Source organism: Equus przewalskii, chromosome 29 (assembly GCF_037783145.1).
Source record: "Equus przewalskii isolate Varuska chromosome 29, EquPr2, whole genome shotgun sequence".
NCBI classification, from domain to species: domain Eukaryota; kingdom Metazoa; phylum Chordata; class Mammalia; order Perissodactyla; family Equidae; genus Equus; species Equus przewalskii.
The window spans coordinates 29625909-29653835 of NC_091859.1; positions in this window are offsets into that span (position 1 = coordinate 29625909).

The window sequence follows — 27927 nt, forward strand, 5'->3', positions numbered from 1 at the left end:
GGAATAATCCTTAGAGATTTTATTTTCATGATTAGATAGAATGATTCGAAATACATATAGAGATAATTTCAACACCAACTAGATGCTTCGAAAGTGCTTGAGGGTATTTGAAAATAGTTTTTTCTCCTAGTAGCTTAAATATTGCCCACAGCATTTGTCTTAGTCTGTTCAGGTTGCTGTAACAGAATACCATAGACTGGGTGGCTTTCAAGAACAGAAATTTATTTCTCACAGTTCTGGAGGCTGGAATTCCAAGAACAAAACACTGGCAGTTTCGGTGTCTGGTGAGAGCCCGCTTCCTAGTTCGCAGATGGCAGGTCTTCCTTTCCCCGGGGTCTCACATGGTGGAAGGGGAGAATTCTGGTCCCTTCAGCTCTTTATAAGGACACGAATCCCATTCATGGGGGCTCCACCCTCATGACTTACTCGCCTCCCACGGCCCCATCTCCAAACACCGTCATCACATTGGGGATGAGGTTTCAACATATGAATTGGGGTTGGGGGGGGCACACAAATATTGCCTATAGCAGCGTTATTCACTTTTCACCAACGCTAAAGAAACGGTTTCCCATACAAAGTTGAATTTTAACCAAAGCCCCTGCTTGAACTATCACAAAGACCAAATATTTAAAGCAAAAATAAAATTAGCTGACATTTGTTGAGAGATGACTCCGCGCCAGGCCCTGTGCTAAGTGCTTTATCTGCATTATTGCATCTAGTTTTTACATTTCCCTGTGAGGTAGTATAACGGGAACTCCCTTCAATTTTAGCGGAGGAAAGTAATTTGCCCAAGATTGAACAGAGTATCTGGCTGAGTAGATGTTTGAGCCCACATATTTCAGCCTCTTGAATTTGAGCTTTAACCACGCTGCTACACCGTTCCTTGTGGACCGTTTTACTCCATTCGTTCTTTCATTCATCTAGTAAACGTACAGTCTGTGATCACATACTGTGATCGGGCACTGTTCCCACTGCCAAAGGGAATGAGATAGAGAAGCCACCCTCATGGAGCCCACGTTTCTGGGGTGGAGACGAGGGGAGAAGAGAAACATACAAGTACTGGGATCCATAGTGTGCCACACGGTGATGAGTGATGTGGAGAAAGCAAGGAAGCAGCAAAGATGGGTGGGGATGCTGGGAGGAGGAGTGGGGTGGCCATTTTCAACTGGTAAACAGGTTTCTGTGTTGAACTGAAGCCTGGAGGAGGTGAGGGAGAGGACTTTGCCAACCCTGTTCTTAAGGGAGTCGCGTTTCAGGCAGAGAGAAAAGCTACTACAGATACCCTGGGCTGGGAGCCTGCAGGGCTGTTCTCGGAAGACCAAGGAAGTCCTAGTGGCTGGAGCTGCGTGATCTAGGGCAGTGGCTCTCCAAGCTCTGTCCTTGGACCAGCAGCATCAGCATTAGCTGGAGACTAGTTAGACAAGTGCAAACTCTCAGGCCCCATTCCATGCCTGTAGAAATAGAAACTCTGGGGTAGAGCCCAGCAGTGTAGAGTGTGTGTGTGTGTGTGTGTTAGCTTCTTGTTTTGAAATAATTTAAGATTTACAGAAGGATTGTAAAGATAGTACAGAGATTTCCTTTATACCCAACTTCCCCTAACGTTAACATCTTACATAATCATAGCACATTTTTTAAAAAACTAAGATTAACATTGGTCAACAGTACTAACTAGACCACAAACTTTATTTGGATTTCCCCAGTGTTAGCCATCTGTGGTTTAACAAGCCACCTGGCGATGCCCTCAAAAGTTTGAGGGCCACCAATCAAGGGGGACACTAATAGGAAAGGAGCCCAGGGAAATTGGGAGAGGTCTAGATCTTGTAGGGTCTTACAGGCAATTGTAAGGCCTTCAGCTTTTCCTCTGGGTAAGGTGGGAAGCCACTGGAGGGTTCTGAGCTCAAATGACACTTCCGCAATGTGGTCTCACATGACCACGCTGCTTTACAATTGGAAAAGCTCCTCCCCAGCCCATACCCAACGCTGTCACTCCAATCCCCCTTCCCCTGCTTTGTTTTGAATCGTCTTTTCTTCTTTTTCCTTATCTGTTATCTTTGCTGCACTATTCTGTCTCCCCCGCTAGCTCCACAGGGCTGGAAACTTTGTCTTATTCATGGACGCGTTCCCAGCACCTTGAACAACTCCTGGCACACAGGAAGGACTCCACAAACACTTGCTGAATAGAGAAAAAACCTAGAAAAGAAGAAAATAATAAAGCAAGGAAGAAGTGAACTGTTCTGACCTTCATTTTGAAAAGCCCGTTCTGGGTACTGGGTGAAGACAAGACCGGTAAAAGGTGGGGGTGCAGGGGCAGAATTGGGGGTGCCGAAGCAGTTCAGAGGCCGCTGTGATGATCCAGGGGAGAGAAGGTGATGGCTTGATGTTGTGTGGGCGATTCTGGGGTTTTGTGTCTTACAGAGGCTGGTGGAACAGACGTGAACATTACGGTCATCTGAGGGATAGACTGTTCAAGAAGAGCTCACAAGAGTAACTTGAAGATAAACCAACTTCTTATTTTAAGAATAAAAAATAAACTCCTAATATTTGGTTATTTTAAAAGAATTTCCTGTGCACGTGCAAAATGCCCGGCTTTTATTCTCTATTAAGACTTGCAGAGTCTGTTATTACAGCCTTGATGTTTAACTTACCATCAAAGGGAGCAGACCAAGATGGCCACATCTCGAGTTCAGGAATGTTAAACACTATTCACAATATGCCCCAGACTTGAAATGCTTTATTTAATACTGAATTCTTCCAGAAATAGCGTGAAGTTGTGGGGGTTGTTGAGATAACATCCCAATGGCAGCACGACACTTCAGAGTCAAAGAAACAACATGGGGTTTGAAGTCCAGAGCCTAATTTCTAAACCTAGTCCTGCCTTGTGTTAGCTGTGTGACCTTGGACAAGTCACTCAACTGCTCTGGGCCTGAATGTCTTCACCTTACTCTCCCTGATAATAGTCCCTGGCACTTTGTATGCACATCAGAGGGCAGAACTTTATGATTTTCACGTTAGCAAGGGAGGCTGCTCTTGAGTTGCCAACTGCCTGTGTCTCTAATGGGGAAGATAGCAAGTCATCTTCCAGAAAATCATGTTGTTCTTGAAAGAATTCTTCAAAGGTCCCTTTTGGTCATGGATGTAGGACAAGAAGAGCCCATTTCTCTAGAGGAAAGTCTCCCTAGGACAGTTTCTTGGCTTGGAAGAGGCCACTCCTCCCCAGCTTCTTCCAATTTTGCATCAGGGCAAAGGAGACCACTGGGAGGAGAAGATAGGAGGGGCCGACCCCTTCTCTTTGTAGGTTCCACTGCTAGAACTTCTCTGATGGATGGAGGTGGACTGGACTGAGGTCAGCTGGCAGGAAAGGATCCTCCCAGGGGCTTGGGAAAGGGAAACGATACACGTTTGTTATTATCATAGAGCAAAAATCAACAATCGCTAACATTTGAGTGTCTTTACAGTTTACAAGGCATTGTCACAGATATTAACATCATCTTCACAATACTGTGATTGGACCTGAGTTCTCAGCATGAGGAAGCCTTGTCCCCACCCCAGGACACCTAGGAAAGACTCCCCTGGGATTCCATCCAAGAAATGCCTGAGCGGATGTCCAGCATCTGTGGATGAGGGTACTGGAGTACCAGCCTCTCACCCCATATCTCGCCTTAAATCCTTTGGGAAATTCGTATTCTCACCCTTTCCGTCACCCACCACTCATTCTCTGCCCCCAGTTGTAATGCTTCTTGAGTCCCATGAGCTCGACTTGTGGCTCACGCTTTCCCTAGCTTTCGAAGTCCTGGTCTACCTCCTGGCTGCGACTTTCATCCCTCCCCTTCAGTTTGATGCTTACCTATTCACATCCTTCTAGGTACCTCTCTGCAACTCAGCTTGGCCCTCAAAACCTTTCCTTGGTACCTTGCCCCCGAAGTAGCTCCCCACACCTTCAGGGATGGAAACTGGGCAGTTAGCAGATCTGACAGATGATGAACCTGCCAAGACCCACACAACCAACCCAACTGTGTTGTCCCAATGTGAAGCTCACCTCATGGGAAATTTTGACACCTAAACCTTCACTCTTTCCCCCACACCAGGTCAGCTTTCACCTGTAAGAATGTTAGCAACATCCCAGTCGTGCAACACATTTATCAAAACATGGGGTATTTCTTTCAGTAGAATAGGATTTCATCACATTCCTATCTCCTGGGGTGACACCCCACCCCAACCCCACAATCATGGCCAGAGTGGTTCTTTTTAGGATGATCAGGGAGCGGCAGTAATAAGACCATTCATCCCAACTGAAATAAGAACTGTTAGATTAAAGAGACGTGACTGCCAAAAGGCCAATGAGTAGCCTGAGCAAAAGAAGTGGCCTCAGGGGGCCAGAATCTGCCAAACAGCTGACCAGTGAGATCTAAATTGGCAACAAGGCCTGGTCCCCATTTCAAAGGGGAAATTAAAACCAGGCTTTCTGGGAGGGCAGGCCCTAGTCAGAAGGGAGGTGATGCCGGTAACCTAGGCAACGTGCAAACACCAACTTTTCCTTTCTCCTCTTCTCCTTCCCAGTGGCCAACTTCCAAACAACACTCCTACACTCATATATCTCAGGGAGAGGTGTCAAGAGAGGATGAAGACATCTTATCATTCCCTGAGAAAATCCAAAAGGTTTAGGATGCTCCCACCAAAGAAAAGGAAAAAAGAGAAAGAAAAATCACTTTAGTTACTTCTATCAGCAGAGAGACTTATATAATAAATATAGGAAGCCATTTAAGTCTTCCCTGACTGAGGACCTGAAGACCCTTCCAGAAGGATTAGAAATTCAAAATAAAGTTATATAAAAAGAGATAGTCGAGAATATCTTACATTTACGTAGAATGTTGCAGTGCACAGAGTGGTTTTATGTACATTACTATCTTGTGAGGTGGATCTCACTGTCTCTGTTTGCGGGGGGAGAAAATAAGGCCCAGGCCATTTAAGTGGCTTGTCCAAGGCCTGGCGCATGGCCCAGAGCCTCCAACAGAGTCGGTCCTCAGTAAATACTTGTTAAATGAATGAACACAGCTCATGTCAGAACTGATCTTGGATTGAAAGTTTCCCAACCTGAGGTGGTTCTTGCTGTCCTGCTCCAGCCTAGCTGTGCTGAATTCCTGTAGGAGCTTTATTCTTTCATTCATCAATTTAATGAATCCTCAGTGAGGTTCACTATGTGCCAGGCCCTGTGTGAAGCGCAAAACCCAGCAGTGATGGAGGCCTGGGCTCGCACAGAGCTCACACCCAAAGGGTGGGAGTAAGGACAGTGAGTAGAGAGCCAGAAGAAGGAGGTAAGCAAGATAATTTGAGATTATGTTAACGCTCTGAAGGAAACAAACAGGGTCATGTGTCAGGGAGCAACTAAGCAAAGGTATATGTGGGGGCTATATATGGGGGGCCTCTGAAGGGTTGCCAGTGAGCATCATGGCCATACACATACATACAGCAGAGTCCTATTAACCAACGTTTCTGATATCTATAGGATTCAATTTAAGTACACTTTTAGAAGGCATAGATCACTGTTAAAATACTATCTCAGTGAAAAATTTTTAATAAATATTGTGCATTTCACTGCTTTATTAAACTTTCAAGTGAAGTCTTGGGAGCTATCAGCTCTGCCCTCAATGGTTGCACTAAATGATGATTTTGTTATTTCCTTTCATCTGTCCACTGTTGTCGCTTAGTGGGGCAGCATCAATAGAGCCACCCTCATATTTCTAATCTACTCTGAACTATGGCCTGGGAGGAACTAACAGCTGATATCATAAAGCCTTTGGGAAGCAGTCTTTGGGAAAACTGTTTTCAGTTACTCTTGAGAAGAGGAATGAGGACAACAGGAGAAGTAGCAGTTAATTACTTAAGAGTACATAACTAGTGAATAACAGAACCAGCACTAGAACACAGCATCCCAACCAAGGTCAGGGCTCTTTCTAATCGAGACCACAGGAATCTGTGCAGCCTCAGGGCTCTTATCCATAAAAAGAAGGATGGCCCTCAACGATCTGAGGCTCTTTCTGGCTTTAGAACTCTATGGTGAAGGACTTTCACTTCCAGCCAAGATGGAGTAACCACCAAAATCACCAGAAGAAATATAGGAAACAATGCTTTTTAAGACAATGGGCATCAAGCAACGAAGATAGATGGAAAACAAACAAGGTGAGCCAACGATTTCCCTAGGTTAGTGTCTTGAAAAAGCTCCCAAGCCATGGGGCAGGAAGGGGGACCCCGGGCAGTGTCCAGCAAATTTTATGAGTCTTTGACACAGAGCTGAGAATCCAGGGAGATGGAGGGAACTAGAGCTCACAGGACAGGGTCCTAAAGAGGAGAGTTGCACAGAAAAAGAACTCTGGAGATCTACAGAGGGGTCTCCTTAAGTATCAGCAGACTTCTGATCAGTGTAGGCATGTCAGAAAACTATCTGAGGCCAGGAAAATAACCACCCAGAAGGAGTAGAGGGAACAGCATACAGCATTCACACAAGGCAGGAAAGAGTGTCTATTCCCAAGAGCAGAACTAGAAAACTTCATGAATCACAGGACATTGAGTGGAGTGCTTAGAAAGGTCTTGCCTCAAAACTGGGGACTAGTTAGCCCCAGTCTAAATGTGGCCCTGGTCCCACCCAATAAGCTTAAAAGGAAGATCTGAAAGGAACAGACTATTTTCAAGTAACTTAACTGTGCTCCAGATAAAGGTCAAGAATATTTATAGGAATACAAAAATATCCATCAACCAAGAAGGTAAACTTCACAATGTCTGGCGTCCAACCAAAGATTAGCAGGCATGCAGAGTCAGGAAAATTTGACACGTAATGAGAATAATCAATCAACTGATGCAAACCTAGAACTGACACTGATGTTATAATTAGCAAATAAGAACAGTGAAAGCTATTATAACTACATTCCATTATATATTATATATTATAACTGTTCTCTACAGTTAAGTAGAGGCATGAAAGGTATAAAAAAAAGACCAAAACGTACAAACTTTCAGTTATTAGATGAATAAATTCTGGAAATCTAAGGTACAACATGGTGACTGCAGTTAATAATGAGGTAGCATACACTTGAAATTTGCTAGGAGAGTAGATCTCAAGTTTTCTCACCAAAAAACAAAAGCAAAAAGGTCACTATGAGAGGTATGTTAATTAGTTTGACTGTAGTGATCATTTCACAGTGTGTATGTATGTCAAAACATCACATTTACACCTTAAAAATATACAATTATTTGTCAAAGATAAAAATATTCTTTTAAAAAACTGAAAAAAAGACACAAATCAAACTACTAGAGGTGAAAAATACACTGGATAGGATTAACAGTAGATTAGATAATTCAGAAGAAAATATTAGCGAATTTGAAGACATAGCAATAGAAACTATCCAAAATGAACATACAGAGAAAAAAATATTTAAAGAAAAGAGCATCAGTGACCTACAGGACAACTTCAAGTGTCCTAACATACGTACAACTGAAGTCCTGAAGCTGGGATAGAAAAAAATGTTTGAAGAAAGAGTAGCCAAAAATGTTCCAAATTTGATGAAAACTATAAATCCACAGATCCAAGAAGTTCAATGAATCGTAAATACAAGAAATATGAGAAAAAAATACATGAAGGCACATCATAATCAAATTCTTGCAGTGAAAAAAAGAAAAGAAAAAACAGAGAAAAAGATACAATATTAAAAGTGGCCAGAAAGAAAAGATAAGTTCTATATAGAGGAACAAAGAAAAGGATGACATCAGATTTATCTTCAAAAACAAGGAAGTGAGAAAACAGTAGAGCAACATACTTAAAGTTCTGAAGAGAAAAAAACAAGTACCAACCTAGAATTCTTTCCCCATCATAAATATCTTTCAAAACAAAGATAAATATAATGGGATATTATTTGGCAATAAGAAGGAATAAATTACTGACAGATATTACAACATGGGTGAACCCTGAAAACATGCTAAGTAAAAGAAGCTTGTTACAAAAGATCATATATTATATGATTCATTTACATGAAATATCCAGAACAGGCAAATTTATAGGACCAGAAAGTAGATAAGTGGTTGCCTAGGGTTGAAAGGTCAAGGGGAAGGAGGAACTGAGAGGGACTCCAAATGGGTACAGGTTTTTGGGGGAGAGTGAGGGAAATATGTTCTAAAATTAGATTATGGTGGTGGCTGCACAACTCTGTGAATACAGGAAACACCATTGAATTACACACTTTGAGTGAAGTGTATGGTATTTGAATAATATCTCAATAAAGATTTTTTAAAAGGGAAAATAAAAACTTTTGAGGATATATAAAAGATGAAAAACTCATCACTGACAGAGCTGCGCTCCAAGAAATGTTAAAGGAAGTCCTTTTTCAGATAGAAGGAAAATGATACCAGATGGAAATATGGATGCACACCAAGGAATGAAAAGCACTGGGAATGATAATTCCATAGGAATATATTGTGAACACTTTCCCATGTCAATAGTCCTCTACAATTGAATATTTATCAGCTGCAGAGTTTTTCGTCCTAAGGAGCCACCATCGTTACTTAAACTTGATGAGATAGGGGGAGCTGGGACCCAACACACTGATGTTTTATCATAATTGACCTTATGTAGGGGGAAGACACTTCTTTCACTGTAACAAGAAGAAAGGAGACACATGGATATCTGTAAATTGCAAAGGAAATTTTTTTCTTCTTTTTCTTGGATTATAAGGTAAGAGGAAGCGTGAGATGGTGAAAAAAAGTGGTCAGATCTTCCTTTCTAGAGTCAGGTTCAAAGAAAAAACAGTAACAGCTTGCAAAGATTTTTGTGGGTAAACCTAACCTGGAGACTTAGCATCATGAATAAATAAAAAATAAAAGTGTCCTACTAAAGACTGCCAATGGAATTGGATTTCATGTAAGCAGTTATTTAGAAGATTTTGAGTGGGTGAAAACCCTAATCGTATATCTAGGTGTTTGCATATCTTTAAGTGGGGAAGCCTGGGAGGCACCACCTTAACCAAGCGATCAAGGTCAGCATCACCAGTGACAAGCCATATCGACATCATGTACCCCCTGAAGTGATGCAGTGAGAAAGGCATGTGACTTCCATGGTACTGCCACCAAAATGCATCACTTCAATCTAGTTATGATAAAACATCATACAGACCCAAATGGAGAGACAGTCTAAAAAGTAGCTGACCAGTATCCTTCAGAAGTGTCAAGGTCATGAAGGACAAGGAAAAAGTGAGGGTTTGTCATAGACTAGACGAGATTAAGGAGACATGACAACTAAATGCAAAACACGATCTTAGATTTGATCCTAAAAGAGAAAAAGAGAATTCTGGAAAACTCAGTCAAAGTTAAGTTAGATCCATATTTTAGTTCACAGTTTTGTTTCAACATTAGCGTCTTGGTTTTGATCACTGTACTACGGAAGTCGGCGGTAACCTTAGGGGAACTTGAACGAAGGGTATACCGGAACACTGTGCTACTTTTGCAACTTTCATGTAAATCGAAAATAATTACTCCATAAAAATTTCTTAAAACTAGGTTATTTATCAAGAAATCAGATGGTCAGCAACTTCAACCATCTGAAGCAGAACTGGAATCTCGAGATGAAATGAAAGAACTTCTGAACACAAGGAAATTAGCCGTCACCAAGCCCATGGAGTGATAACACCTCCAGATCAGGTGGTTGGAGGGCCTCACCTAGATGCTGATGTCACTTGCCTGAGGTAGGTTCTGGATAAATGGTGGATGGTCTTCCCCTCCCCAGGCAGCCCTTGCCCAAAAGGTACTAAAGTCACAGAGCATCAAGGAGGAAAAACCTAAGTTTTTGTACATCTTCTCCGTCATTCATTCTTTCGACAAGTATTTATTGAGCGTCTGCTAATAATGACACTTCACTCAGCCACCCTTATGTGAGTTTGCAAGAAGTTTTCATTCCAGTTCTTCTTTTAAATCAAGATTCAGTAAACTTTTCCTGTAAAGGGTCACAGAGTAAATATTCTAGTCTTTTCAGGCCATATGCTCTCTGTCTTAACTACATAGTCAGCTCTGCTGTAGTAGCACAAAGGCAGCCATAGAAAACACAGAAGTGAGTGGGTATGATGGTGTCCCAATAAAACTTTATTTATTAAAAAGAAAAGGGGTGGACCACAGTTGGCCAATGGCTTGTGGTTTGCAGACCCCTGTCCTAAAAAATCAGAAAATACATAAGTATTTCCACCAGCCTAACATGGAGAAGATAATCCACAACTCCAAAGTAAAATAAAACTCCCAAATAATTTAGTTTTCCAATTAGTTCATCTATAATGGACATGTGCTTCAGAATTTCACATTTTCAGTTCAGCCTTTAGAAGTGTCTTTTCACGTATAAAAAGTATTTAAGATGACTCAAACTGTCAAGCAAAGGAGTGCATGCAACCAGGAGTCAGCCTCCAGAGGCCTCCCTGACCCGTGACCTTTTTTTGGATTGCAGTGCGGCATCTGCGACGCGTCTTTGTTCTTAGATATCATGCTTTAAACGTGGTTCAGTGAAGCCACAATTACAGATTCCAAGCGAGCATTATCATCATTGCTTTTGAAAGGGGATGTTTTAGAGTAAGGAATGGTTCTGGAAGTGAACAGAGAATGCAGCAAATAGCCGTCTGGCGTCTAAGTCGCCTTTGCTCTGGGGAGGAGAGCCATTGCTGCAATCTGCCTGGATGACACAACTTGGCCTGAGTTACCCACCCAGAAAGAGGCTGAAATGTTGTTGCCTCTGGAAACGACAGGACCATCTTCCTGCTCCCCGAGTCCTGATGCTTGAGGGGGAAGCCTCACTCTGTAGCCACTTGTCACTTCTCTGAACCTTAGCCTCCTTCAAGCAAGTGACTTCATGGCATTAAATTTTCGGTTCACTTTAGATGCCACACATTCAATAGGAGAAGCAGCTTTTGCTACAGTGTGAGAAAGTAATACACTTTTCTTAAGTGTCTACTCCCCAGGTATATTCTAAACATTACAGCCCCATCCCCTTCGCAGATTTATAACTAAAAACTTTCCAAATGCTAGAGAAGCTTGATTCCAGGCTAAAAGTACAACATTAAACAGACATCCATTTTATAGTATTCAAAAATAAAGAACTCCCACCTAAACATTGACTATTAATATTAATTAATATTGAATATTAAATTTAGATCTGGATGTCATGCATGAAGAAGGCTTTAAACCAGAGTTTTCCATTGTAAGCTGTTTTGCAAGATTTTAGTAATCCCACGGAGTATCAGTGAGGGCAGCATTTCACAAAAAGCCAACTTAAGTAGCTTAAATAGATAGAGTTTTGTTTTTACTTTATGTAGCAAGAATTCCAAGGTGGCAGGCAATCCAGGACAATGTGCCTCTGTTTAGTGACATTGCCATAAATCCAGAATCCTTCTTTTTTTCCTCTCACCCAGACTTAGTTTGTTGGCATCTCACCTCAAGATGGCAATTTGGCTGCTATAGCTCCGGACATCATATCCATATTCCCACTAGGGAGAAGAAAGAGGCTAAGGAAAGTCTCATGGAATGGCTTTCTCCTTTTATCAGTGAAGGAAAAACTATCCTGGAGGCCTCCCAACACCCCCAATACTCCCATACTGACTCCCTTTGTATTCCATTTGACATTTATGAGTCATATGGCTATCCCTAGCAGTAAAGAAACCGAGATAGTGGGTGTGTTGGCTTTCCAAACACTATAAGAGAGAGTGGTGAGGACGAAGGAGCTGAATGGGTGTCAGATTAGCCAACCCAATCTGTCTACCCCAACACATTATAGGTATTTTATTCTTCTGTTTTTCACATTCTCCTATTTGTCAATAATAAAAGTATTTTTTAGTTTTTTATTAAAAGGAGTAATTTTAAAGTTTATTATTTTGCTGACTTGATTGTTATTGAAGTCATTGCTTCTGACCCAATAAAACGTTGGTATTTAAATAAATTCCATTAGTTTCTAATTGCCCTTCCAAGACACCCTCTATAGCAGGAGTCAGCAAACCATGACTGTGGGCCAAACCAGCCCACCGCCTGTCGTTGTCAATAAAGTTTTATTGAAGACAGCCACAGTCATTCATTTCCTGTTGTCTGCGGCTGCCTTTGTGCTACTACAGCCGAGGTGAGTAGTTGGAATAGAGACCATGTGACCCTCACACCTCAAGTATTTACTGTCTGGCCCACTATAGCAAAAGTTTAGCAGCCCCTGCCTGGTAGGCCATGCCCGAGGAGAAGCCCAGCTCCTCTTGCAGGATCCCAAACTCCTCCTGAGGTCTTCGGGACTGGTGGGAGTCATTTTAATGAAGACAACATCCCCATATGGTCCTGGTGATACCAGCATTGCCAACTACAGAGACTGACCTGGCTCTGGTGTCTTCTGCACTGGGACACAGGCTTGCCTTTGTTTTAAAAGACCTCTCTCTCGTTTCCCGTTAAAAATAAGATGTTATGTATAAATGACATACCTGAAGTAGAGTCATTTAGCAAAATACTGGTTCTTTTGTATTTGGTTTTTCAAAACACCCCACCGTGAACTCATTGGCTCAAGGATCACCATCCTAGCTGAACCGCTAATAAATCGTCTCACTTTTATAAACTGCAAACAAAAACTTTTTAAGAAAAAAAAATAAATCTTTTCTAAATCAGGGCAAACAGGACATGTCTAATAAAGCCACAGAGAGCTCACTGGGAACTGATGCCATCTCCCTCCATCTCCTTTAAGAGCAGGATACATCCACTGCTCTTGCTGGACCGTAATTCATCCCGACAGCCTCTGGGGCTTAATTAATGGCCACCCTTCCCTAATGGAACAGTTAATCTCTCCAATATGAACTGTGGCTGATCTCAAGTTCTGGCTTTGGATGGAAATCTAACAAACTTGGATGTGACTCTCCAGAATGCCGAGTTGCCTTTGCCAGCTGCACAAGGTAGAGGCCCAGGAGAGACCCACACGCCCCTTGGCCTTCTCCAGTGCTTTCCGCCTGCCCTAGTTTCTGAGCCACTGACCGCATGGCAGGCTTTGCAATGGGTCAGCAGTTGTGGCCGGGTTGGCCTGCCGTGTGGCTAATTACATAAGCTATACTTACCTAGAAAGTATGGGCGGTTTCTTACGAATCTGGCTACTCTGATTACAAACTTAATTCCTAAAAGTAACCCAAAATGTAGGTTATTCTCTTTTTATTTTATCCTGCCCTGCCCTCCTCTGAAAGCAATGCAAATGCATGTAGAACAAAAAAAAATAAAATAAAGGAAATTTGGATGAAAGAGGAAAGCAAATCTATTTTTTCTTTTGCTGGATTACTTTGTGACTGCTTCCATGCAATAGCTCAAGTCATGTTGTCTGCCCAGCCGCCCTGTGAGGTCATGCCTTATTTGACTGATGAGGAAACTGAAAGGTTAAGTGATTGTCCAAAGTTCTAGAAACAATGGCTGAGCGAGGTTTGAGTGCACAGCTGTCGTACTCCAAAAGCCACCTTGGGATCATTAGATGACAAACACAAGGACCAAGAGCCAATCTATTAACCAACTATCTCTTGGGCCCTGGGCCTTTCAGCCCAGCCTGCTATGCCGATGCCCCGGCCCAGAAAGGCAGTTATCCTGAATTCTTAAAAGAGAGCCAAAAGACCAAGAGTGTGGAGCTATGAGGACCTGAGGCTGGAGCGGGGCAGAAATACCTTAAGAGAATTCAGGACCCAGGTCTCACCAGCTCCGAAGCTGCGCTGTGTACATCCATCCTGCCTTCGCAATCAGTCCTGATACTTCCAATTCTTTTGTTCTCAACAGCTTCACAATCACTTACAAGGCCGTCAATTATATCGATCAGGGAGCAACTCCATTTGGCCCTCAACACCCGGAGTGGACACTGTCAGTGCTATACTCAGACTTTTCAGATCTGTTTTCTCCTGTTTTTGTACATTTATCCCCAGCTTCTGTGTGCTTTACTTCTAATTGCTGTTATCTACAACTTTCTTTAGAGAAATACACTTGAGCCACTGAGCCAAATTGCCCATATGTGCAGAGAGCTAGATGTTCCCAGGAGTTTCAATCCTCTCCAGGCGGCCTGTAGCCAATGGCTGTCTGGTTGGGAGTAGGAAAGCCCAGCTCCCTTGCCTTGAGCGGGACAAACTCTCAAGATGTAATTTACACTCCCAAGTTCCCCCCAGGAACAGGCTAAGACTAGAACTCTGGGTGAAATTGTACACTTGATCAACTTCTTTCTCTTCTCTGACCTACTTTCCTCAGTCTTTTTCCAGTTTCTCCTGGGAGCACACTCTTGAGAAAATACTTATACCCAAATCATCACACGCTGGGTCTGCTTCTGGGGAACTTGTTCTGACAACAGCAAACTAAGATTACTTCATGTGATTTTGCATCTTTAGCAGCATCGCTTTCCTGCCCTCGTCATCTCATAAGAGCTATCATCCTGGAACTCCTTTCTGTTCCCTACTTGCTCCAGCTCCATCCGCCCCCATTCTCTTCTGATTCTTTACCTTTGGAACTATCTTTTCTTCATGATTAGAAAAAGAGTGATGGTCACAATGGAACAATCAAAAAAGCCAGGATCTGAACTAAGACTGTCTGATTCCAAGTTCATGCTGTTAACCCCTAGGATGCCTACTCCTTAAGTTTTGTCTTTGTCACTGACCTCTGGGATCCCAATTCTAGAATATCTTCCAAAGACTGTAATTTGGATTCACCCCATTGGAACTTCTCCAGTTCAAACTCCCTTAAGCGTTTCTCTCTGGCCACTTAGAACCTGATGTCTGGTCCTGTCTGAGCCCATCCAATGCCCCAAAATGGCAGACGTGATATCTTTGAACTTCATTCATTCATGCACGCAGTCTAGAAAATATTTATTGAATGCGTTCTCTATCCCAGGCTCTATTTGAAACACTGGGGAGACGTGATTATTGGACTAGGGATGGAAGGAAGAGACATTAAAGGCTCCTAGTCTCTTTTCTGGTTTTAATTTTCTTTAATGCCTTTTCCCCAAATCCACCAAAAGTTAAAAACAATATAACAGAAAAACAATGGGCTTTGGAGGAGAAGGGAAAAAAAAGAACCTGAGTTTAAAACTACTCCAAGCAAAATACTAGCTCTGTGAGACTCGATAGATTCATGTAAGCTGACTTTTCAACAGTGGTTCTCAACCTGGGTGAAGCCAGGAGACACTGGGAATGTCTGGCGACATTTTTGGTTGTCACAACTGGGGGATAGGGCTCTTCTCTAGTGGGTAGAGGACAGAGATGCATCCTACCATGCACGGGACAGCCTCTCACAGCAAAAAAACTCTTTGGCCCCAAATCTCAGTATTGCTGAGGTTGAGAAACCCTGCTTTGGAATAATAGAAAACCCACAAGGCTGATGTAGAAACAAATGAACAAGTCACTCCCATTAAGATTGAGTCCCCGCTTTCTCTCCCTACCTCCCTGTAGCACACAATACCAACACATTCCCAGATCTGGGTTTTTGCTGGGAAACATGAGGCCTGGCTTACTCTCCACCTCACCCCTCACCCCACCCCAAGAGGATGATCTAAATTCACAAGGCAACTTTTCTCACTTCAAGAGAGATATTCTGTTCTCTCTGCAGTGACAAAGATTAAATAGGTGCTTATCATCCTAGCATATGTTGGGGTCTAAGGCCTTTTTACTTGTTTTAAGAAGATGGAAGCCACAGAAAGATCATATAGCAAGCATAATGGCAACCAGATTTCATCCTGCACTTTGCTGTAAAAACCAAACCGTAGGCATTTGCCTGCAGGAAAAGCCCGAGCAGGAATGAGCCCAGGTACGCCGGACTAAGAGCCTCTGGGACCGTTTCCACTTTACCCTTCCCTAAAGCTATTGCATTCTTAGCAATTTCACTTCCCTTTGCATCATTAATTAGAACCTGCCCAGACTAGACAACTGTGGACATGGAATCTGCCATTCTCAATGAGAGGCTCAGCTGGTCACTCCCTCCTCCAATATGGTAGCCACTACCATTTAAATGACCATTTAAATCTAAGCTAATGAAAATGTTTAAAATTAAAAGTTCAGTTCCTTAATCACACCGGCCACCTCTCAAGTGCTTAACAGCCCCTGTGGCTAGCGACTACCATACTGGAGAATGTAAACATGGAATATCCCCATCGTCACAGAAGGTCAGGCAGCACTGCACAAGCGATGTTGGGCAAAACACTTAATTTCCTTGAGCCCTTGTTTCTTCAATGGTAAAATGGGGTCCATATTTCTTGACTTGTCCCTTTTTCAGAACTATTGGGAAGCTGAACCTATAGAGGCTATGTCTTTTGTAAAATTTTTTTTAAAATGTAAATGTAAGCATTGTGATAGGACCCAAAATCATTTCCTTTCACAAAGATGATGGGCCTTGCTTTATTGCCAAGAAACCAAAATGCTTCTGTCTAGACCGCTTATTCCTGGACCGATAAATTATTACTAAGGGTGAATAGCTTTAAGGTGAGGAGGTTTTGTGGATATGTTCTCCCGCCTCCCTAACTGAAGACTCTGCTGTGTACGTAGTCAATCCACTGGTCCATTCAAAGAGTTTTGCAGGTCATGAAATTTCCCTTTGCGTACTTAGGAAGTTTTCACTATTGTTTTGCATTTTTCCTTCTAAAAACTCAGCCCAGCTCCTCATCCCTAATGCAGCATTCAAGCAAATTCGATCTCTGGGCTTGAGGGAGCCTTTGAATTTTTCTTATTTGGGATCAACAAAGCCTTCCAAATCAAATACAAGGAATGATTCCCGTTAAGCCCCGAGTAGTCTTTGCTGTTTGGTTGGCTGTCAGCTTGGACACACTCCACCAAGAGAGTCAATCTCTGTTTTTACTTAGGCTTGTCCTGATCTGTTCTAAGTCGTAACTCGATGAAAGCATTAGAAGGCAATAAGAGTGTGCATGTCAAGTAATTGGCTAAATTATGTCTGAGAGGGCTTAAAGCATGCCAACGGGGCAGCTCAGGCAATCTAGAAGGTGCCATTGGAATCTGGAAGGTTATGCCATTCCCAGGCCTCTCAGAGACCCTTGTGTTCTGCTAATGGTAACAATAAGCCTTGGCATTCGCATGGCGCTCCTCATGCGCTTCAGGGGGAAATGCTTGATCAACAGCCACGGTTGAGCCATACAATCAATTACTGCTGATGCAAGGAAACACTCTAGACCAGAAAATGGAGTCCTGGGGCCGGGCACGCCAAGAGGAATATTTAGATGTTGCCTTGTTCTTGCCTCTTCATATCAGGACTATTACAGTGAACAAAGCAGACAAAAATCCTGTCCTTGTGGAACCTATATTCTAGTGGGGAGGGGAGCAAGGGAAAGGAGAAAAACAATAAGAAATGAACAAAAAACTATATGAAATGAGAACAATACAATGGGACAGGAATTCCAGAAATAGAAGGAGTTGAAATTTCACAAAGGATGGTCAGGAAAGGCCTCACAAAGTGACATTTCAGCAGGAACCTCAAGGAAATGAGATGTGTGCCCTGGGGATATCAGTAGGGAGTGCTCATCAGGCAGAAGATGCTGGCAAGTGCAAGGGCCCTGGGGCAGAGGTGTGCCTGGCCTCTTTGAGAAATAGCAGATTAGAGAGGCTGAGGCAGAGGTAACTGGGGAGGCCAGGAGGAAATAGTTGGAGATGAGGTCACAGAGGTGGCATGGATCCAGGTAACATAGGGCCTTCTTTGGTATTCCACTCTTTAAGACACAAGAACTCTTTGGAGAGTATTGAGCAGCATACAGTGATCTGACCTAAGTGTTAAAAGATCTTTCTGGACACTGTTGAGAGCAGATCAGGAGAGGGGAAGGCAATGCAAGGATGAAAGTGGTTTATGATCACCTGGCCTAACAGGGATTTCCCTCATCAGAAGTTTCAGCACCCTTGTCTCGAGGACCTGCCAACGTTCGTACCCTATCAGTGCTGTCCCCATCGGGGTCATCTCAGAGACCGAAAATGGTTTGTGCCATTGGATTCATTCTGTCCATCCATTTCCACTCACAGCCACATAAAATCAGAGCTCATCACTATTGAAAGGAACCTGGACAATTACTTGGCCCAGCTGTTCCTTTTTTTGAATTGTGAAACGGATCATACATACAGAACAGTTTAGATAATGAAAAAGTAAGCACTCATGTACTGCTATTCAGTTAATAACAAGAACATTACTAGTCCCTTAGATGCGCACCGTGTCCCTTCCCAGTCACATACCTCTCCCTTCACGCTTCACCCCCCCACCAGGAGTAATTACCATCCCACCTTCTTGTTAATCACAGCTAATCCTCCTCTATTTTCTGTAGGTCTCCCACCTATGCATGAAGAGCCAAATGATGTTTAGCTTTGGAAAATGGGGAGCAGTGCAAACCTATGTGTGTCGCTGTTAGATGGACACTCACAGGAGACGACAGGCTGAGTTGAGTCACTAGATCATAGTCTGGCCTCAGCTTCTCTGACGTTATTTACAAGAGCCCCTTCCAGGGAAGTCACTGGACAAGAAGGTCACAAGTGAGCCCTCAGAAACATAAAGCTCACTTCAGGACACTACAGCTTGTCTGGCAAAGCTGGAGCGTGGGCCAAGAACCAGCCACACGGAAGGAATACGGTCAGGAGAGTGGGCTGCTGTGAATTTACATGGCCTGAGTCCAGCTCTCGAGATCAGGTCAAAGCAGAACATTTCTGTGGGTGATATGAGTGTCCTCGCCTTCTCCAAGCCAGCACGGAATGAAAGGCGTTCTCCAGCAGGGCATGGAGGAGAGGACAGTAACTTCCTCAGCATAGGGGTAAGACAAGCCAGGCAGAGTTCAGAGTCCAGACCAGACTCTCCTGGGTGTTCTGTCCTCAGGTTAGCTAGGAACTTGCTGTTGACAACCCCCAGAGGGTCTGACTCCACTCAGATCTGGTGGATTGCCCTCCATGTGTAGACACAGCTGCCATCCTGGGATATCCCTTCACCATCCTCCTGGGAATTCCCCTCGGCCCCTCTCTTTTGGCTCTGCCATGCGCTGTAACCCATGTCTTCCCCATTCTTGATGTATTCTTTCATTTTGTTGAGGTACATCCTCCAGTAGATTTTTGAGACTTTGAATATCTGAAAATGTCACTATTCTGCCCTCAATTATAATTAAAAATTTGGCTAGGTATATAATTGTTAGTTAAATAGTACTTACCTTTAGAATTTTTGGAGATGGTGCTGTTGAAAAATCTGAAGCTATTCTGATATCTAAACTTTTGTATGTAATCAGTTTTTTCTCTCCAGAAACTCATGGAATCTTCTTTTGTCTCCAATATTCAGAAATTTCCTGATAATCCTTTATGTGGATTGTTTTTTCCCATCCCCTGTGTATTAGGTGACAACTCTTTTTTGGGGAGCAGTGGGGGAGATTGGCCCTGAGCTAACGTCTGTGCCCATCTTCCTCTATTATACGTAGGATGCCACCACAGTGTGGCTTGATGAGCAGTGCTAGGTCTGCACCTGGGATCCGAACCTACAAATCCCTGGCTGCCAGAGCAGAGCACACAAACCTAACCACTACATGTGCGGGCCGGCCCCAGGTAACAACTCTTTCGATGGGTCAACCCATGTCCTTCAGTCCTGGGAAATATTCCTAAATTATTTCATAGATAGTTCTCACCTTTCACTTTGGCTTTCTCTGATCTCCTTTTCTGGAATTCCTTTGGGACCAGTCCTCTAAAACTGTTTCAATTTTTTTTTCCTGTTTTCATTTCTTTGCTGTTTTGCTCAACTGTTTGTCACATTTCTTCAAATTTATCTTTCAGGCCTTTTGTTGAGATTTTTATTTCTGTCCCTATGGGTTTTTTGGGGGTTTTTTTGGAGGAAGATTGGCCCTGAGCTAATATCTGCTGCCAATCCTCTTCTTTATTTTCCTGAGGAAGATTGGCCCTGGGCTAACATCCATGCCCATCTTTCTCTATTTTATGTGTTGGACGCCCGCCACAGCATGGCTTGATAAGCTTGTGGAGTAGGTATGAACCCAGGATGCAAACTGATGAACCCTGGGCCACTGAAGCGGAACGTGTAAACTTAACCACTGCACCACTGGGCTGGTCCCCTGTCCTTAGGTTTTTAACTACTAAAAACTCATTTTCTTCTCTCTTTCTTTTAGAGTGTCCTTTTCTCATCTCATTCATTTATTATCTTATCTCTCTTGAGAACGTGAATGAAAGGTGTTTCAACATTTCATCTCCCTCCTCTCCATTGCATTTTCTCTGTTTATTTGTTAGGGTCTGTATTTCACGTTAGAGCTTTTCCTAATGTCTGGTAATCCTAGTTGCTTGTTATGAATAAAAGCGAGGAACCAAAATTCCGTTTGAAAGCGCTTAGCCAAGCAGTGAAGCCTGTTAGGATTCACTTTACCAAACCATGTGTTAGGAAACCACGTTTGTCAGCATCTTTTAGTCTTTCTTCTTGGCCGGAGGTTAGAGTTTCCAAAGAAGATTGTGCCTATCTCTGGCCTGGAGGGCAAAGATCTTGACAGCATTCTGTGATCAAAGCGGAGAGAAGACTGGCAATCTCAGCCTTTAGCATGCATTGTGCCAACGGTCAGTTACGTCCCTTGTCTTTGATATGGTGTCTATACTTCATGCCTAGTATCCCCTAGCCCAGTGACCTCCATTTTGCCCCTCCATAAAATAAGCCTTCAGACTCACCAGCTGTTTAACCATTTAAGGCAAGTAATCCTAGCTGCAGTAACAAATTCCCAAACCTCAATGGCTTAACAAAATAAATTTACTTCTTACTCCTGCAAAGTCTAATGTTGATGTTCCTACTAGGCAGACAGCTTCTCACGTGGTCATTCAGGGACCCAGTTTCCTTCCACTTTCTGGCTCCCCCAGGTCTCAGAGATTATTCTATTTAGCTCCTGCACACAGAAAGAGAGAGAGGATTATGCATGTGAGGTTGTTACAGGCACGCCTGAAAATGGCACGTGCCATTATGCCCACATTGCATTGTGGACTCAGTCACATGGCCCTACCTGACTGCGAAGGAGACTAGGAAATGTGCTGAGCTGTATGCCCAGACGAAAAAGGAAATGGACTTGGATGAATGCATAGCAATCACTACTCTAAAGACGCTGGCATAGGGCCAGCCCGGTGGAGCAGTGGTTAAGCACGCATGTTCTGCTTTGGCGGCCTGGGGTTCACCCGTTCAGATCTTGGATGTGGACATGGCACCGCTTGGCACGTCATGCTGTGGTAGGAGTCCCATATATAAAGTAGAAGAAGATGGGCATGGATGTTAGCTCAGGGCCAGTCTTCCTCAGCAAAAAGAGGATGATTGGCAGCAGTTAGCTCAGGACTAATCTTCCTCAAAAAAAAAAAGAAAGGACCCTGGCATATTACTTTATCTCTACAAATCTCAATTTTTTTTAACCTGTAAAATTGGAACAATATTGCCTGCCTCACAGTGCTATTGTGAGGATTACATTTGTGAAATTCTTGGTGTAGTGCCAGGCACACAATGAACCCTTGGGGAATGATTGTTGTTATTACTGTTGTTGTATGTTTTTCTTATCAAAAATAGGGATACGTTGAAAGATCAACTCTTTCATCTTTATAGAAAGAAATTTAAAGAGCAGACAACAATATATAGAAGAAGTAGGAGAAGGAACATGGGGGACACGCATATTGAACATCATATCCATTTCATTTATACATCAAATATTTTCTGAACATCTACTATGTGCCAAGAATTGCATTAGAGGCCTGGAGATACTGAGATAAATAAGATAAGGTCCCTGGCCTTGAGGTTACTGCAGTCTGACTGAGAATCAAAAACCTAACTTTGTCACTCTTTTGGGAACTTTGGGCCAGTTTCCAAAGGAAAGTTGGGAGATATCCCAGAGGATAAAATGGTCTGAAATAACTTTCCAGTTTAGTGGTCAAAACTTGGGTTAGTCAAAGTTATCAATCATCTCCATGTTGCTAAACCCAGTGGCTAATTCTTGGTCTTTATCTTACTTGACTTGCAGCTGACCATGACCTCATCCTTGAAATCGTGTCTTCTTGTGGCTTCCAGTACAACACACACTCTTGGTTTTGCTTTTCCCTCATTGCCTGCTCCTCCTTAAGCTCTCGTACTGGCTCTCCTTCATTCCCTAGGACTCAGTCATTGTAGCTCTCCTCTTCTCATCTGTACCTCTCCCTTACTGATCTCCTACAGGGTCATAGCATGCAACACCGTCTATAAACTGAAGACTCCCAAAATTATATATGCTGCTCAGGCTTCTCTTGAACTTCAGATTCATATATCCAATTACCTACTCAACTTCTGTCCTTAGATGTCTACTGGCTGGACTTCTGACGTTCCCCCATTCCCGCATCTGCTCTTCCCGTGGCATTTCCCATCTCATTAATTGGCAACATCCTTCCATTGCTCAGACCACAAACCTGGGAGTCATCTTTGACCCCTCTCTTTCACACCTTATTCAGCCCATCAGCAAACCATATTCGCTCCATTTTCAAAATTTAGCCCAAACTCAAATACTTCTTGCCGTATCTCCCAGCACTGCTCTGATCCAAACTACCATCATCTCTCACCTGGATTATTCCACTAGCCTCCACATTTTACCATAGCACTTACCAGCACGCATCATAATTTTTGTCTGTTTCTGCCACTAGGATGTAAGTTACAAGATGATAAGGGATTTTTGTCTGTTGTGTTCACTGTTGTGTCTCAGCAGCTAGAATGTTGTCTGGCACTTAGTAAGTGGTCAATATTTTTTGAGGAAGCGAAGAGAAGAATGTGGGCCTCATTTACAAGAAACCTAGTGCAATTTAGAATAGGCCCTCCCATCTCAAAAGAAATCAAGGAGCAGGTTTAGTACGATGTGAACAGTTCTGCAGCCTTCATTTCTTTTATAATATGATCATATTTGCTGGAGCAGGAAGTGGGGCTGGCCCCAGGCAGGATGATAAGATCTCAGGAGAAGGGCACAGGTTGAGGGGCCGGCCCCACGGCTGAGTGGTTAAGTTCGCACATTCCACTTTGGCAGCCAGGGTTTCACTGGTTCCGATCCTGGGTGCAGACATGGCACCAATCATCAAGCCATGCTGTGGTGGCATTTCACATAGAAGAAATAGAGTGACCCACAACTAGGATATACAACTATGTGCTGGGGCTTTGGGAAGAAAAAAAGGAGGAGAATTGGCAATAGATATTAGCTCAGGGCCAATCTTCCTCACCAAAAAAAAAAAAAAAAGCAGCACACAGGTTGAGATCTCTGGGCCCAGTAGAAATGGTACAGCCTGGTGGTTTTAGAAAAGGACAAGTCAGCACGTTGCTGCCGCCTCCTCTATGACTTCCTCACAGGTAAAGGTAGCACCATCTCCTCTAGGAACCCCTGGTATTTCACGTGTTGAACTAAGCAGATTCTACTGTTGAACTTGCAGTAGACAATGCTGTTACTCTGTTTATATTCCCAGCACCCACCTAGAGTGACAAATTCCTGGTTTTCCTGGGAGTGTCTCAGTTTTAAACCTGAGAGGCCTGCATCTGGGGGAGCCTCTCATCCCTGGATAAACCAAGATGGTTGGTCACCCTACTGAGCACAGAACGTGTCACCTCCTAGGCCACAATAAATAAATGTTGGATGGAGCCGATTGTGTTGCAATTATCTGTCCATGTATCCATTCCCACTCCAGTGCCTGGCATATGGCATAATGTTTCTTATAGTGTATTTCAGAGAACCCTAGTCTCATATGATATCAACAGAGGTCATGGTTATAGTAGACGCTGTTGGGTGCCCCACCCAGATCTCCTTTCCTGGGCCGGTGCATCCATCCCCTAGATGCTCTGACCGTTGGCTACTAATAACTCGCATCTATACCCTTTGCACAAAATATTGCCCTTGACCTATGGGAGCTTTCTTGCCTAGGGATTTCAGAAAGATATTGTCCCCCTTCCCAAAGGGTCACTTGGAGGCAGTAACTGTCTGCCACTGGCATATAAAGCTCATCCCTCTTCCTTCAAGATGAGATGACTCTGTAGCATCATCCATGCTCCAGAGCGCCCCACGAGATTTAGTTGAGGTTAGATTTCAACAGAATCCATATCTGTGCAAAGCTTCTTCTCTCACTTCCTTACAGATTTCTCCTGAGAGCTCCCTCAATAAATCACTTGCAAAAGCATCCCCATCTTAGACTCTGCTTCTAATAAGCCAAACAGAAAACAGTTACTACTTAGAGTCACCCCAGGAAGCTAACTCTAAGGATTCTGAAGCTGGACCACCTACCTGATTGCATCTGGCAATGAGGACCCCTACCTCTAATGGTCGGTGGAGATTGATGAACCTCTGCATGCTGTAACACGGTAAATGCTAAGACTTCCCCCTGCACGTGGATAGAAGCAGGTGTAAGGAGATGCACTGGCTTGTGTAATACATCTTCACAAGGGAAAGACACAAGGGAAGCAGTCATTATAAAGATAATGGAATCAGGTAGTTGTAGTTGAGTGTCCTAGATACCTTGGAGAAAGTGGACTTTCATAGGTTCAGATCAACTGCTCATAGATTCAAAGCAAAATGTGAAATTCAATGGGCTCCTTGACCATATGTAAAGAGACTCGCTTATCCTGTAGCCGGAGGGTCAGTTGAGCCAAAACCAGACTCAAATCTAATTGTAGGAGTAGCAGAACTTCAGAGAAGGCTGAATTCTAAGCCCTAGAAAGTCTTCTAATGCCAAAGTTAGGCCATGAGAGAGAAGTGGGGCTCTGAGGCTTGGGATGAGGATATCTTGGTACACGCACTTGAGAATCTTGAACTTCTTGTTTTCCTTGAACACCCTGGGCCCGTGGAAGTGAGCCACTCCCTTTGTTAGAAGATGGAGCCTCCTATCCCCACCCAGCCTTCCTTGAAGATTGCACAAAAGCCTCAAAGGAGACAAGTGCTTTGTAAGACAATGCTCGCCCTTCTCAGGATCTGGCGCCATTTCCCCACCTGGCCACTAGCCCACAATTAGGGTCAAATCTCAGCTTGACCTGACTGAGGAAGTGCTGGGTCTGCTAAGGCAGATGAGGCACTTTACACCAACTGAAAACAGACATGGATAAATGTGCCAGTGGGAACTGGGGGAGAATGCCAGAAATGGACCATGAAGGCATTGGATCAAGGAGAGCAAATTATAAAATTGGATAAGGGAGAGTTTGTCAGTATCAGGGTACCCTCTGTAACACAGATCCCCAGTAATTATTGAAATACATTGATTATTGTTAAAATAACTGATCTGGGGGTCAGTGTGATATACGGTTGAAATGGATCTTGGAAACTTGGAAGAAGCAACTGTCAAGAGCAAATGAAGTTGATACGAGATCTCCTGGGCAGATTGTAGAGGAAGAGATCAAAAAGCCCATGAAAGTGGGCATTTTAGAGTGTGTCTACTGAATAAGACCAGGGAATGTATTAGCTGTCCATACTCCTCAGGAGCGCCCAGAGAACACCGCACTTACCAAGGTGATTAGGAATATGTCTGTCAGGAGAGCACCAGCATTATTCAGAAGCTCAGTAATGGCTGTTTTCTGTAGGCTGAACTGATGATAGGAGTTTTCTAGTAGCAGTGGGATGGCAGAGGTCAGGAGACAGCACTTAACTCCAGAAACCATGTAAACAGAACTCCAGAAATGATCGGCAAGGTTGGAATGGTAGCCAGCGGGGCCTGACATTCAAGGATATAAGCTAACAGCTCATAGAACACAGTATTTCTAAGGGCAAGAGAGGCAGGCAGCCAACAAGAAATTAAACGAATTTCTTTACTATGGGATCACTCAAATCTTATAGTAGATTCAGATGTGTTGTGACCCTCTAAAACAGGTCCCTCAAACTTCTTTGACTGGAATCCTTTTTTTTTTTTTTTCCAAAACCCCTCATGGCATTGGTATTTTACAGAATAACAATGCTACACAGCTCATTGTTCAAAATATTTATGGAGTGAATGCATATATGAATGTATAAATGGTTCCTTCGTACAACTTCATATAGTCGTTAGACATTAGACATGTCTTGAGGTCCAACGCCTACATTCTAGGACAAAAAATGAGGAAAATATTGATCTAGTAATGACAGAATAAATTTGCTAACGGACTGGCCAAACCACAAACTCAAACAGCTCAGGAGCACTCAGCATTTCATGTGTCAGCAACTCACTCACCCTCCCTCACCCCTACAAAGCTTACAAAGGCAGGACATCAAGAAAAATGACTTTGGGGAAATTAATGGAACAATGTATAGAGAAGGGAAGAAAGTCAATAATGAAATTGGTCCAATTTAAACAGCCCAGGCCAAGACCACAAGGTAAAAAACTTATTTTAAGTCACATTCAACACTGAAAATAAGTCCCTATGATTTATTTAGCATTCCAGAAGATAAAGAGCAATAAACAAACGCTTCAAGTGCATTACGTTATTGTCAGTTATGTGCTTCCATGATTCGAAGCTGAGCACAATACAGTTCAACAGCACACAGGAAGCTTTGTCCCTTCTGTCTGACTGCCTAGATGACTCCACCATTGCATCAACAGAAAGGCTCCAACAGTCATAATAGGTAATTTCCCTTCAATCAGTAGGCAAATTATAAGAGGGACTAAATCCAACATTAGCATTAGTTGCAAAAGAAAGACATCCATTTTTCAATGGCCTATGTTTTCTGCCTCAGGCTTATGTTGTTCAAACTCTTTGGGAACAATCTCTACTCTGTTCCTTTGGAAGAAGTCTCTTTCGCTCTGCTCCAAACCTTGCTGGTAGGACACCGTGACCCATACTTGAAAGTGCCAGTTGCTTCCTCTCCAGTACTGCTGTTATCCAGATGCAGACTATATCTTATGCTCAGATCACTGCAAGACTCTTAGTCACCCAACCTAACTCACTTGTCATTTAGCTCTCTCCTTTAAACTCTCTTGCCATTTCCTGTTCAAAAACCACCAGCAATGTAGCGTGCCTACTATGTAAAGCTCAAAGCCCTTGGCTGTTACTGGAGATCCATGTGAGTGGATCTAAGATGTAGGGACACTATTATGAACTTCGGAGTCATAAAGACCTCAGGTCTGATCTCAGGATGCCGTTTGATAGCTGAGTCTTCTTGGGAAAGTGACTTTAGCTCCTTGGGCCTTAGATGGCTCATCTGAAAACGGGAATAAACTTTGATGCTGTGGGACTTTATGTGCATCTTATGAGAATGTATGTAGGATGCCTGGCACTACACCTAGCATATAGTAGGCACTCTATAAAAGGCAGCTATTTAACCATATGTAATATGCCTCCCTCTTACCTTTTCCTATCTGTCTACTACCACACCTTTACATGAACCCAACTTTTCAGCCAGATTAGACTACCCATTGAACATAGAATGTTTGCAGTTGAAAAGGACTTTAGATATCTAGTCTAAAAATGGCACATAAGTTTCTTTCCCCATGTCAACTTCACCAATTTGTACTAGCCACTGGGATTCTGAATTCAGACTCATCTCAAGATGCTTTTTGTTAATGCCGTAATTGATTAGTCAATGCCATAGGAGGAGGGAGTGGTGGTAAATAAGGCAAATATATCTCACATCTGATGTAAGACATTCACCCAACCTCACCCAGACTTATCATCACCACCATCACCTGTTTAGAATAGAAGTTTGGGAAACTTGCCTTGAAACCACATTTGCATAAAAACTACCTTGATTTTACTTAGATTACAAGGATTTTTTGGCATAATGTAGAGGGATGGTGCTGATGGTGAGTCCCCACCACCACCCTCGGGAGCTGGAATATTATGCAGCAGTGAGAAGCAATGGATTCACCGTACATACAGCAATGTGACTTATCTTCAAAATGTGTTTAACTTAAAAACAAGAAACAAAGTAAAACATTGAATACAATGCCTTTTACAGAATTCAAAAACACGTGGACAAAAACAACAAGATACCACTAT